Consider the following 14,134-nt stretch of genomic DNA (forward strand, 5'->3'; position numbering starts at 1 on the left):
GGATGGCAATTGGCCACTCTTTGTGCCCTTCAGTGTAGCCTTGGCAGACGTAGATGTAACAGGGTGCTCACTAGACTCCCCGGGGCCCTCTTGAAGCTTAAACAGCGGCTATGCTATCCTGGAAAAGTCTTGAATGAAAGATCAATAGTAGCCTAAGAACCCTAGGAGAGCGCGGACTTCTCCCACATTCTTCAGTTCCTTCTCCTTCAACTGAAGCACTGCTTCCATGTCCTTGGGGTCTACCTGAACACCTTCACTTGACACCAGGCATCCAACATACCTCACTTGGCACTTGAACAACTCACATTTCTTTGGGCATAACTTCACACCATGCTCCCATAACCGACACAGCATTCTTCTCAGATCCTCCACGTGGTCATGAAAGGTTTTGGAAAAGCAAAGCAGGTCATCCAGGTATGGGGGGCAGCACTCGTCCCTCAGACCATCAAGAACACTTTCCATACATCTCTGGAAGGCTGCTGGAGCATTGGTCAGGCCGAAGGGGAGGCGGAGCCACTCATACAGCCCCGAAGGCGTACTAAAAGCCATCAGATGCCTGGAGCCTTCATCGACAAAGCCCTGGTGGTATGCACTGCCTTGGTCAAGTATTGAAAACCACGAGTAGCCTCCAAGGTTATCCAGCAGATCCTGGATATGTGGGAGTGGATGGCGGTCAGGGACTGTTTTGCTGTTCAGCCCATGGAAATCAACTCATAGACGTAGGCTCATGTCTGTTTTTCCTAACACAGACCACGGGAAAGGAATACGGTGAGGTGGATTTTCTGATCCATCCATGGTCGAGCAGGTTCTGCACATATTCCTTTACCTCTCTGTACAGTGGCTTTGGAATCGCATTGTATGACTTTTGAACTGGTGTTTCATCTTTTAGGTGGATTTTGGGTTGCAGGTTTGGGATGCAACCTATATCTGCATCATCCTTGGCGAACACATCTGACTCGTTGAATAACGTGTGGCTAACTATCTTCTGTTCATCTTCTCTGAGATGTGACAAGTCAACAGGTGGATGCCACTTATCTTTTGTTGTTTGCACATTTGAGTGTCTGTCTTTCCCTTTGCTCATATTAGTCTGTTTGTCTGTGCTCAACTGAGCTGAGCATGTTTGGGCAGTGGGTTAGGGTGTGGGCTCAGAACTCAAAGTGGGACACTTGACTGGTTTCACATCAATGACTTCTTCGAGAGTTCCAAGGATTGTTCTCTGTGCTAGATATATATCATGCTTAGTGGAGTTCTGAATGGGGACTAAAGTACATTTTGCTGACCCACAAGGAACATCTACTGGAGCTGGAAACAGCTCTAAACCTTCAGGGTAGTTATTCTCTGGACTAGGCTGAAACAACCTTATGTCACCCTCTGGCCACCCCATAACCTTGCATCTCCCTTCTCGGATTTGGCCTGCGGGAATAGTTAGACCTGCCCTGCGTTTTCTTTGATAATCTCTGCAAGGACATTGCTACCTAGTAGGGGATGGTTACAGTCCCGACTGATCACTATTGGTACTTGGATAGTCACATGTCCATGATTCACACTACAGATCTGAAGGTCGATTTCTGCACAACCATCCAGGGGAACCTCTGTACCATTCACCGCTGATACTTCAAGGGGTTGGTTGGTAAATAAGGATGCAAGCGGCTGGATTTTGACACTAGGCAATGTTTTCTTGAGCCATTCTCTCCCCACCATGGTCACTTGAGCCCCAGAGTCCAACAGCATTTGGAGAGGGACGCCGTTGATTGAACAAGAGACCATACATTGCTTTCCAATAAGTTTGGCTACACGTTTTCTTGAGGTTTGCTGACATTGTGTGTTTCGATTAGTTATTTTGACCTTTACTTGGGGGCCTCTTGCTGCCGAAGATCGCTGGCTGCCCCTTTCCAACGACCTCCCCCCATTTCCCGACATCCTCTTCTGCAGACAGCCAATGGCCCTATGTCCTGCCTGGCCACAGATAAAACAGTGGGGACAACTCACATTGCCATTTTGGACACAGCCATTGCACCTACCCTTGGACTCAGTTACTGGGGACTGGGGACAATTCATAGTTAAGCCTGGGCTTCCGGACGTAACATTTTCAGTGGGTTTCGCCATCTGGGCCATGTGCTTGGTTAAAGCGGACACTTGTGCTGTCAGCTCCTGAATAGCAGCAGAATGTTGCTGGCCGAGACCCAGGAACGTTCCTCCAGGCCGTATCCCTCCCAGTCGACCAGGTATTGGAAGCCCCTGCCCCGACGCCGGACCGCCAGGAGCTTGTGGAAAGTGTAAACAGGGCCACCATTGATGAACCGAGGGGGCGGAGGGGGCCTTGAGGGAGGGACCAAAGGGCTCTCTATGGCCGGTTTGATCTGACTCACGTGGAACGATGGGTGGACTCTCATGGCTCTGGGGAAGTTGAGCTTGACTGCACCTGGGTTAATGACTTTGGAAATAGGGAATGGCCCCACAAACCTGGGAGTGAGTTTCCGGGACTCCACTCTGAGAGGCAGGTCTTTAGTGAACAGCCATTCCCTCTGGCCGCTCCTGTAAGTGGGGGCAGGGATCCGCTGTCGGTCAGCCACCTTCTTGTAACACTCGGAATTGCGCCCAGGCCCAGGTGTGGCGACAGTGGCGCACCAGAGCCAACACAGAGGGCACACTGACCTCCCTCTCGAGGGCAGGGAAGAGAGGAGGTTGATATCCACACTATGGATATCATATCACAGAGCGCACTGTATCTGAGTCCGCTGAGTCCATGTTATGGCCAGTTCATACTGTCAGTGCTGAACCACAGGCTTGGACTCAAAACCCAGACTCAGTCTCAGTTCACAAAAATCAGTCCTTTTAATAAGAATGAGGTCGGTACACAGGTGATCAGATAACAAGGCAACAGTGTCCAAATCGGCAGGCGAAAGGCAAGGTCGAAAAGGCAAAAAAAAAAACAGGTCAGGAAACTATAGGGCTTAAGAAACTCACACAAGGAAAAAAATACTGGAACGCTGTCACAGGGAACAAGACGAACTGGCACAGAAGGAAGGTAACACTAAGACTATATACTCTAGAGGAGGAGAGAAATTGAGACACAGGTGCAAGACATTAGGGCAGGGCAGGTAATCACACAGGAGGGAGACACATGAGGGCAGGAAGTAAAGGACCTGAAACTAGACAAGAGGTGAGTATCAAAATAAATCAGGAAGCACAAGACAAAGAACACTGGGGGAAACAAAAAGATAACTTAACTATCCAGGCGAGGCGTGACACATTGAGGAGAAGAACTCCAACCTTCCGGCGCAGTGCCTTGGAAACCACAACCATGAGCTCATTTGTATTGCTATTTAGCTCAAGCAGAGTTGAATACATCCAGATTTTTATTTGGTGGAGGCAGTTGACAAGGGATTTTGGGGGGAGCTGAGAACATGGTCTAGTGCTGAGATAAAGCTGCATGTCATCAGCGTAGCAATGGAAACTTAAACCATGTTGGCTGATGATCTGACCAAGGGGGAGCATGCAGAAGGTAAAGAGCAGGGGTCCAAGCACTGAGCCTTGTGGCATGCCTTGGTTGACTGGGGCTACGGTGGAACTGGAGTCTCTCATGATGACAAACTGTCTCCTGTTTGCAAAATATGACTGGAAACAGAAGAAAGCTACACCAGTGAGGCCTAGATATTCAGAAAAACGGTTGAGGAGCATGGTGTGGGAAACAGTGTCAAAGGCTGCAGAGAGGCCAAGGAAGATGAGAATACTGATATGACCAGAATCAGCAGCAATGAGGAAGTCATTGGTGATTTTGATAAGGGCAGTCTCCGTGCTGTGGTGTGCTCTGAAGCCACATTGGAGGGGTTCATAGAGCTCATGATGAGACATGTGCTGATGGAGTTGGGCAGTAACTGCTCTTTCCAGGATTTTACTGAGAAATGGAAGGTTGGAGATTGGCCAGTAGTTAGTGAGGTCACCTGGGTCCAGGCCTGGCTTTGTGAGGATGGAGGTGACTGCAGCCATTTTGAAGCTGGAGGGTACTGTGCCAGGTTCCAAAGAGGAGTTGATAATGTCCACAATTATGGGGCACAGGGTAGGTAAACATGCCTTGGTCATGGCGGTGGGCATGGGGTCCAGGGAAGAGGTGGAAGCTTGCGTGGAAGAAGGAGGAGTCAAGAGGCAGATATTTCAATTCCTGTGCCCCATACACCGCACCGCACAATCCTGGGAATGCTTTTATTGACACACCAACCAGAACTACAGAACAATGATCCCCCCTCCCCACCCAGGTCACCACTGGAGGTGTTAGTCTCAGTCAGTCAATTGGTCTGTAAAATTGTAGTTGTTGTGGCAATTATTTAATTCCACTCTGACATTAAATGAGGAGCGAGACAAAATGAGTGTTATCAAGCTTTAATATGTTCATGAACATGACACACAAACCTAGTTGCTTAAGTGTGTGCCCTGATCTCAGAGAGCACTCCCTTTATACCATGCGGCACTAAGTGTGTGCCCTGATCTCAGAGAGCACTCCCTTTATACCATGCGGCACTAAGTGTGTGCCCTGATCTCAGAGAGCACTCCCTTTATACCATGCAGCACGAACATGCCCGTTGTTTCGATCATAATGGTGTGTACCCAGTTTCTCCCTCATCCTGGTCGGAAGAAGTAGCTCGTCTGTTGTGGTTACACCGCCCCGAGCTGCCTCCCCGGCACGTTCAAGCCACTCCCCCAGCTCGGACGTGCCGGAAACACCCGAGCGCTCGGCTCGCGCTCTGAGGAGAGCGCTGCACTGCACCAGGTGTTTGCCATCATCCATCAGGCACACCTGCGGCCATCAGGCAGCCCTCTACAAGAAGTCTCCCAGAACACCACTCCGGGCTTCGACGTACTGAAGAACCCTGCCGTAAAGCTCTGACAAGCCCTCCAGCGGTCCTTGCATCCTGTTTATTCCCCAGTGTCTTATCTTCGTGTCTCTGTTTCCTCCCAAGACTCTCCCTCCGCGACTTCCACGGCCCCCCGCGTCTCCCTCGTCCCCAGCGACCTTCACGTTTTTCCCCCGGACCTCTCCAGCGATCTCCCCCCATGTCCCTCTACCTGGACCCCTCCTTTCGGACTCGACTTCCTGGATCTCGGACCCGGACTTCCTCGGACAACCCCTCTTGGATCACGGACTGGACTTTCTTGCCCGGGGCACGCACATTATTTCAACACCTCCTGGTCATTTACATATCGCACCACACATTGGCTAAGAACACTCACACATAGTTTATTCACACACCCCACTAACAGGACGCTTTTAGCGCCATACATTCCCCTCCCCCAATAAAACCGCCTTTTTGGATTTTGAAGTCATCCTGTGTCTGTCTGCCTTGGGTTTCGCCACACGGGTCGGGTTCTGGTGCGCGAGCATAACATCATCTTTATTACTGGACTATTATCCTAACGAATATCAGATGTTGCTCAGAGTTCATAGGTCGAGTTTCCTCTCGCCCTCCTCTTCCGGCTCATTCCCCATGACTGTCCCTTCAGGCATTTAGACCCTCAAATGAACTTCCCAGATGTTCCTCTGCCATCAACCAACAGACAATCACACGCCTTCACTAGCTCACACAGGAGAAGGCACTTTATGGCATCGCATGCTACACATGAGCCCCAGTCATTCAGCCAAACAACATCAACATGGCCGATACATGGTCAAAGATTAAGAGTCAGCAAAATTCATATATGAATTGCCCTCACAATCACCTCTTTTGATTACGTATAACCAATAAAAAATTGTGTAGAAAAACAGCAAGTGAAAACATGACAATGGATATCCATCCTGGGGAACATCTTACCTCACACAGAATAACTGAGGTCTGTGTGTCAGTTAGCCAACTGAAAAGCATCAGGTTTACATCAACACGCTCCATATAAGCCCCGCAGTCAGACAGAAGTCACAATTATCCCACGTCCTCTCGAGCCAAACATCTCACCCCACTCTTGACTCGCAATGAGTATAAGACTCGAGAAGTTATCTACACTAACTTGTGCAACCATATTACAACCCCCCAAACCCCCCCCCCCCCAGTGTTGACATTTGGGAAACCCCCATGTGAATGCTCAAATTCCATCTAAAAACACGGCATAGTCCCCAGTAATATTAAGCAATGATTAAAATGATGAAATAATAAATGGGAGATATAGTCATAACGCATATATGGAGATTGGTTACAGGCAGGGGCGGATCTACAGGGTGGCAACAGGGGTGGCAGCTGCCACCTCTGGGACACAGTCTTGCCACCCCTGTTGCCACCCCATTTATAAATCAGATAATATGTTTTTAAAGTATATTTTGTGTACATGCATGGTGAAGGTCAATGAGACCCGCACCAAACTCATCTCAAACAGAAGTCGCCGATTGAGAATCCCCCCTCCCCCTCACAGGCGCGGATCTACAGGGTGGCAAAGGGGTGGTAGCTGCCACCTCTGGGACACAGTCTTGCCACCCCTTTGCCACCCCAGGAAAAAATCTCTAGATCCACCACTGATTATAGGTGAACTAAGTAAGCATTAACATAAGGAAAATAAACCAATAACGCCAAATAAAAAGAAAGGATTTGGGGGAACCTACTCTATCAAGTGAGGTCACTGCAAATGCTTGCTAAAATCCTTATCGTCATCACAATCATAAGGTGGAACCCAGGGATCAGAATAATGTTTGACTTGTACAGCAATAAGTGCAGTCTTAATACAACATTTATGGGTCAACCCAATCATAAAAGCAATGATGAAAACAATAACGAAAAACAGGATAATACCCACAAACAGTGTACGGATGACGCACCCACAGATGCCAAGGGGCCAACCACTTCTGAAAAGGGTCCCACCCATGAACAGTATGTACATCTTCTTACCCCTTGTTCAGTATCACGTTTCAATTCTGATATTTCAGCATTGTTGCTAGTAATATATGCACAACGTTCAGTGGCGACCACCTTACGTACACCACCCTGTGAGGATAACAGAAGGTCCAACCCCAGCTACAATACTGTAACGTGCATGGGTAAGTAGACCCGTTGGTCCTTGACTAACGGGTCGGACGCTTTAGTCGAGCGGTCAGCGATGTCTCCCGCGGTGCGGGAAGTACGGGTTCGCGTCCCGGCCGCGGCAGTTCCTGTGGTTGCCCCCCCCCCCCGAATTCGCTACACTGGTGTCAGAAGTGGGATGGTGAGGCCGTGAGGTCATCGGAAGTGCGTGCACTCAGAGACGTGAGAGAGCTGATATGCTGAAGCGCGAGGACGCGCTTCCCGAAGGAGGGGCGTAGTGTAACGTGCATGGATAAGTAGACTCGTTGGTCCTTGACTAACGGCTCGGACCCTTTAGTCGACTGGTTAACGTTGTCGCTTGCGGAGTGGGAGACACGGGTTCGCGTCCCGGCTGTGGCGACAGTCTCCCAGACCGCCCCCCGAATTCGCTGCAATATGTATGGTGTGTTCTGATTCAGTTATGGGCTTACATTCTATATCGTTACTGCGATTAGCCGGCACGGCCAGAAACTCTACACGATATTGAAGCGCTGCATTTACCACTGATTGAAATTAAGATACTGTAGCGAATTCGGGGGGCAGCTCGGCCGGACCGTCACAGCCGGGACGCGAACTGACGGGCCGGGGCCGACTCGTGGAGACCTCACACAGGAGCGTGGTGCCAGCTTCGTCGAAAGCCACGTCCTCTAACTGCAACCCCGTGACAGCCGTCCTGAAATCCCGCACGTCCGGGTCGGCGGCCTGGTCAGCTGCCATACTGGCTTAGTCTTGACCCAAGTGGACGGCTCCCACAATGGCCCGGGAGAGGCAGTCGGCGACGAGGTTGGTTTTGCTAGCAACCTGCTGTATGTCCGTGGAGAACTCCGAGATGTAGGAGAGCTGTTGTTGCACCCCCCCCCACCCTAGGGTTAGGGCTTGGTCACGTGATCACAGCCTGGCCCACCACCACATGGGTTACATACGAATTTCAGCGCATTACTTTTCGTACGTTTTACTACGATCAGGGAATGAGGACAGCCTGGGTGGGGTTCGAAAGGTAGTGGATGAGGATGTAACGGGGGTCGCTGTTACAGTGTTGCTATCTTGTGGACACTCAAAAACCCATAAAATGGGACTGACAATTTATTGCAAGACAACACATCGTTCCCCTGAGACTACCCCATACTCCCAAACGGATTCCAGGACCTGCTCGCCTGCCTGCTGGCCTCATCACTACAAAGTACCCCAACGGTGCCTTATTGTTACCAGGCTCCATTAGATAAAGAAGGCTTCTCCTATAGCGTAGCAGCCAGAGGAGGCGCTAGTGCGGCGACTAGGACACATACCCACATCCGGCTTCCCACCTGCGGACACGGCCAATTGTGTCTGTAGGGACGCCCGACCAAGACGGAGGCAACGCTGGGATTCGAACCGGCGATCCCCGTGTTGGTAAAGCATCCTATAGTTACCTGTTAAAGTAGTTGAGTTGAGTTGAGTAAAGCGCCCCCTACCGTATGAAAGACAAATAACACCGAGATGTGACGTGTGACTCGGGGTTGGATACCTCGGTTCCTCATGCAGGAGTTTCAACCCTCATGCCTAAATCATAAAAAGGTAAAAAGTAAAACATACACGTGTAGACGATTGTGTGAATGTTTTTCCATGTCCTCTGGGAGGCGTTGTAACCTACTGAGGGACTGTCAGCTGACCGACACACACATATGAGATGTCTGTGAGCAGATGGCGCATTTCTGAATAGCAGGATTTCCAGATAACTGAATTTCCCCCACATATAATGAAAGTAGAGGCAGTCTGTTTGAAAACCGGGTAAAGTATTTCATTATGAATTTTAATCATTCCATTTTTTTCTCTTTAAAGCAGCGCTGAGTATCTACAGCCGAGTTCTGTCAAATCTGCCCACATGGACGCTTGCAGGAGAATCTGTGTGTTTCTGTGTAAATGCAGCCGTGCTCATATTGCCACTTCCGGTGTGGGAAGATGGCGGCGCGAATTCACGTTTGCGGCGGCCTCACCCAGCACCGTCCATGCAGTGTCTCTGCCCACGTCTGCGTCTAAGTTTGTCTTCGTTTGATGGCTGGGAGAGCTGGTGCTGGATCGGCTGGGAGAGCTTGGTCTGCAGCGTCCTGTGGGCCCGGGGACCACGGCCCTGCCTGGAGCTTCGCCCGAGGAGGAAACTCCGTGGGCGGTCTGACAGGACGCGGAAGCGGGGCAGGCTAAGCTAACTGCTAGCCCATGCAGACCGGCAGTACCGACAGTCATCCTGGCTGGCGTTCGTTCCCTTAGAAAGTGATTTTTTTTTGCGCTTAGTTTGGATATGTGTGTTAGTTTGGATATGTGTGTTAGCAGGGTCCAAAATTAACGTTTTGGCTTACCGGCCAAGGGGACTGGTAGATGAAAAAAATCTACCGGCCAAGCTCATTTTTTACCGGCCAAAATCATTAATAGCCTTTTTGTGCCATACATACTGTAACGTGCATGGATAAGAAGACACGCTGGCCGCTGGCTGGCGGGTCTGACCCTTTAGTCTAGCGGTTAGCGATGCCTCCTGCGGTGCGGGCGATACGGGTTCGCGTCCCGGCCGCGGCAGTTCCTGTGGTTGCGTTGTCCCCCGAATTCGCTACAATACGTTTTGAGTACATACCAATGAGAGAATAAGATAACGCAGCGAATTTGGGGGGGCAGTCCGGGAACCGCCACAGCCGGGACGCGAACCCGTGTCTCCAACTCTGCAAGCGACAACGTTAACCAGTCGACTAAAGGGTCTGACCCGTTAATCAAGGAGTCTACTTATCCATGCACGTTACACTACCCCCTTTCCTTCGGGAAGCGCGTCCGCGCGCTTCAGCATATCAGCTCCCTCACGCCTCTGGGCGCACGCGCTTCGGATGACCTCACCATCCCACTTCTGACACCAATGTAGCGAATTCGGGGGGCAGTCAGGGAACCGTCACAGCCGGGACGCGAACCATTACTTCCCGCTTCGCAAGCGACAACGTTAACCAGTCGCCTAAAGGGTCGTCGACTGGTTAACGTTGTCGCTTGCGGAGTAGGAGATACAGGTTCGCGATGTGGCGGTTCCCGGACTGCCCCCCGAATTCGCTACAGATTGTGTTGAATAAAAGCTTTTAAAAATGTGAGATCTGAAGCAAAAATGTTTTTATGCAAAATTAGTCAATGGTTATAAGATAAAATGTTACAAGTATGAGTTCATGTTTTATTTGCAGTATTACTGTAACTACTCGAGTGCTCCACACGCCCATCCCTAGTCCCAGACTACTTCTCACTCTACAGCATCCACTCTCTTTGCACCGCCCATGAAGTCTGGCCTCCTGCTCCTGACAGAGTCTTGGTGCCACAGATCAGCAGCACTGGTTGGGTCATACTCCCTGATCTCGGGAGATGACAGCTGCACCATCAGTAGATCCCAGAGTGTGTCTGAGTTGAGGTTGGACCGCCAATCAGTTTTAACCTGTTTCATAGAGTTGAAGCTAACACACAGCTAACGTTAGTGCAAGCTAGGTGTCACATACTAGTGCTAGCTGGCTAACGTTAGCTACAGCCAGCACTTTGTTTACGCTGTATAAGGATATTTTCAGGTGACAACTAAATTCACTTACTCGCACATCCGTTTGAAGTCGGAGAGTGGTCTGGCCTTCTTGCCAGTGGCATGCACAGTCCTAAACCTGTTCTGCATTCTGCTGCTGGTCTGCTCGGACATGCCTATTAGCGCCTTTACGGAGGATGTTGCGAGGACAGGCTCCGACTGAGCCCGAGAGGCCTTCATACAGGTGATGTGACCTCTGGAGGTCTCATGGTCCCTGATGGTTTCTACCTTCATTATCTTGTTACCGAGGACAAATGAACTGCTGCGGGTTTTGGCCTCCTGGCGACAGACGGAGCAACTCCTCATCATGGCCTGTGCGTTATACTCCAGCCAGCCTCTCGCACCTCCTTTATCGCCATACCTCCACTTTTCACTAAACTTTCTTTGTTTCGGTTTGGTGGTGATGGTGGCTTCTTCCTCCTCTTCGGGGCATGGTTGTCTTTTTGATGGTGGTTTTGCACCTTCTAAATATCGCCACATAACTGGTGTTGCTAGCTAATGTTTGCTAAAAGAATAGAGTAGGCCAGTACCGAGGTTGATAGGCGCTGCTGTCGTTTTTCCTCTGGAGTGTGTGCGTCATGTTACCCGCCAGCAGCGCCTAGCAACATTCTAATGCACTCTGATTGGTTAATTTCTGTTATTGCTGTTGCTGTTATTGTTCTAATGCACTTTGATTGGTTAGTTTCTGTTATTGCTGTTGTTATGTTATTGCTGTTGCTAAGGAGCGAGAGAGCAAGAGAGATGGGGGGGGGATTAAGTGGTTGGGGTTCACTTTTTTTTGTTACTGCCATGTGGCGGGTAGGCTCCTGAGATTTACTCGCCAATCAGAAAATCTACTCGCCTTTGGCGGGTGGCGAGTGTTAATTTCGGACCCTGTTTGTTAGCTTAGACATGTGTGTTAGCTTGGATATATGTGTTAGTTTGGATAAGTGTGTTAGTTTGGATATATGTGTGTTAGTTTGGATATATGTGTTAGTTTGGATATATGTGTTAGTTTGGATTAGTGTGTTAGTTTGGATATATGTGTGTTAGTTTGGACATATGTGTTAGTTTGGATATGTGTGTTAGTGTGGATATATGTGTTAGTTTGGATAAGTGTGTAAGTTTGGATATATGTGTTAGTTTGGATAAGTGTGTTAGTTTGGATATGTGTGTTAGATTGGATATGTGTGTTAGCTTGGATATATGTGTTAGTTTGGATATATGTGTTAGTTTGGATTAGTGTGTTAGTTTGGATATATGTGTGTTAGTTTGGACATATGTGTTAGTTTGGATATGTGTGTTAGTGTGGATATATGTGTTAGTTTGGATAAGTGTGTAAGTTTGGATATATGTGTTAGTTTGGATAAGTGTGTTAGTTTGGATATGTGTGTTAGATTGGATATGTGTGTTAGCTTGGATATGTGTGTTAGTTTGGATATGTGTGTTAGCTTGGATATGTGTTAGCTTGGATAGATGTGTTAGTTTGGATATGTGTGTTAGTTTGGATGTGTGTTAGCTTGGATATGTGTGTTAGTTTGGATATGTGTGTTAGCTTGGATATGTGTTAGCTTGGATAGATGTGTTAGTTTGGATATGTGTGTTAGTTTGGATATGTGTGTTAGCTTGGATATATGTGTCAGCTTGGATATGTGTGTTAGTTTGGATATGTGTGTTAGCTTGGATATGTGTGTTAGTTTGGATATGTGTGTTAGCTTGGATATGTGTTAGCTTGGATATGTGTGTTCTTGTAGTTCCTGGATGTGTGTTGTGTTTTGTGTTGCACTGGTGTGCGCTGGGGGAAACGACATCTCATACACGAAATGAAATGACAACGTGTTCCTGACGGTATTGTGTAGTAGTGCGGACACATTGTGGCCCACTGACAGCCTGACACTGAAGGGAGGAGAGACAGACAACGCGCGTCAGGGTTTGAACCCGTTTGTATTTATTGTGATATCGATACATAACAAATAGATCGACCATCATCATCTATTTAAATAATTCAAGTAAATAGACAAGTGTTCACTTTGTAGCCAGGTCTTGTGGCGAGGTGGACAGTGGATGTTAAGGGATATACATTCACCTTATGGAAATAAAATAATCACGTGCTAAAGATGAAATATAGTCCACGTTCAGAAACACAACACGTCATATCTGAGCGATAAATAGGACAACAAAAAAAAAAGTAAAGAGGAAAAAAAGTTCAAATTTTGTCATCAGGTGTCAACATTTACACAAACATACAGACTAAGATGTGTGTGTGTGTGTGGGGGGGGGGGTGCCATGGTGTACAGCAGAGTAATACATCCTTGATTGAACACTTAAAATATTTATTTACAAAGCTAAAACATCACGTGTGAGGAGCAGTCATGTGACGGTAGACGGTTCGCTCCCCTCGCCTACTCAAATAAATAAGAAATACACATTTCAAAAGGCTTCGACTGCGTACAAGGAGAACAACGTCACAACAGCCAACCAGGGCTTCACATTGAAAATAAATAACATCCAAACACACATTTCTCTCGGGTTCAACACATTAAGAAATGTTACATTCAGAAATGAGGTGTAAAAGGTTCAAATGAGACGGGGTGGCATAGGACAGCTTTACCGCGCCCCACCGTCTCCTCCGCTCGCCTCGATGGAAGTCATCTCTGATCCAACACCGCCTCACACCAAGAAGGCTCCGCTTAGTCTAGTGTGTCTTTATTTTGTCTCTCACATCACCTCTGGTGCATCTGTGGTGTAGCTACACACACAGCACCAACCTGGCTACCGCCGACTCATAGTGGGGGTGTGGATCAGAGGCGACCCACCTCATCACCACCGCCCTCCAGCATCCGTCCTGATCCCCTGAATGACACCAAGTTTCACCGGTCGGAGCACATGCCCTTCAGGGCCACGGCAGGCACCTTCAGGACGCTGTGGCCCCTGTTCCACAAAACCCCGTTTCACAAGAACGGTATATCCTAGCTAAAGAAAGAAAGAAAGGGCCCCACTGTAAGGTGGGAGGGCAGTCGTACTGGTGGTGCAGCCCTCACAGCGGCTCAGCCATCACATATTCACCCAACAACCAGCCAGCACTTCAGCAAGACCCCCAATTCAACAAGACCCCCCGACGTTTCAGACGACCAACGACGGCACAAAGACAACAGGAATGGAGAGACGGCACCTTGCTATTGCACTGAAGTCAGACCAGGCGCGGACACGTGGACAGGTCAGAAGGTCGTCCGGGCGTCTGAACTGTGGCCCACCAGAAAAAGGATTCACGGCGCGACACTAAATGAAGACGAGAAAAGCTGAAATGACGTGGCACGAGCAAAAACATCTGAGAAGCTCCCGTCAACACTGCTTCTGTGGAGGAGGCCGGTTAAACAGTCTGAATGTGGGGTAAAAAAAAAACAACCTTAAAATTCCTCCAGAGTGCATTCAGACCCCCGACAAATGGAAACCAAATCTCACGTGTAGTGAAAATCGATGTGAAGAAAATTAATGATTTCCCCCTCCCCCCACATTTAACATCTGTTTACTGGATTTAACGTTTGTTTCCTCA

The sequence above is a fragment of the Lampris incognitus genome, chromosome 17 (genome assembly GCF_029633865.1).
Source record: "Lampris incognitus isolate fLamInc1 chromosome 17, fLamInc1.hap2, whole genome shotgun sequence".
NCBI classification, from domain to species: Eukaryota; Metazoa; Chordata; class Actinopteri; order Lampriformes; family Lampridae; genus Lampris; species Lampris incognitus.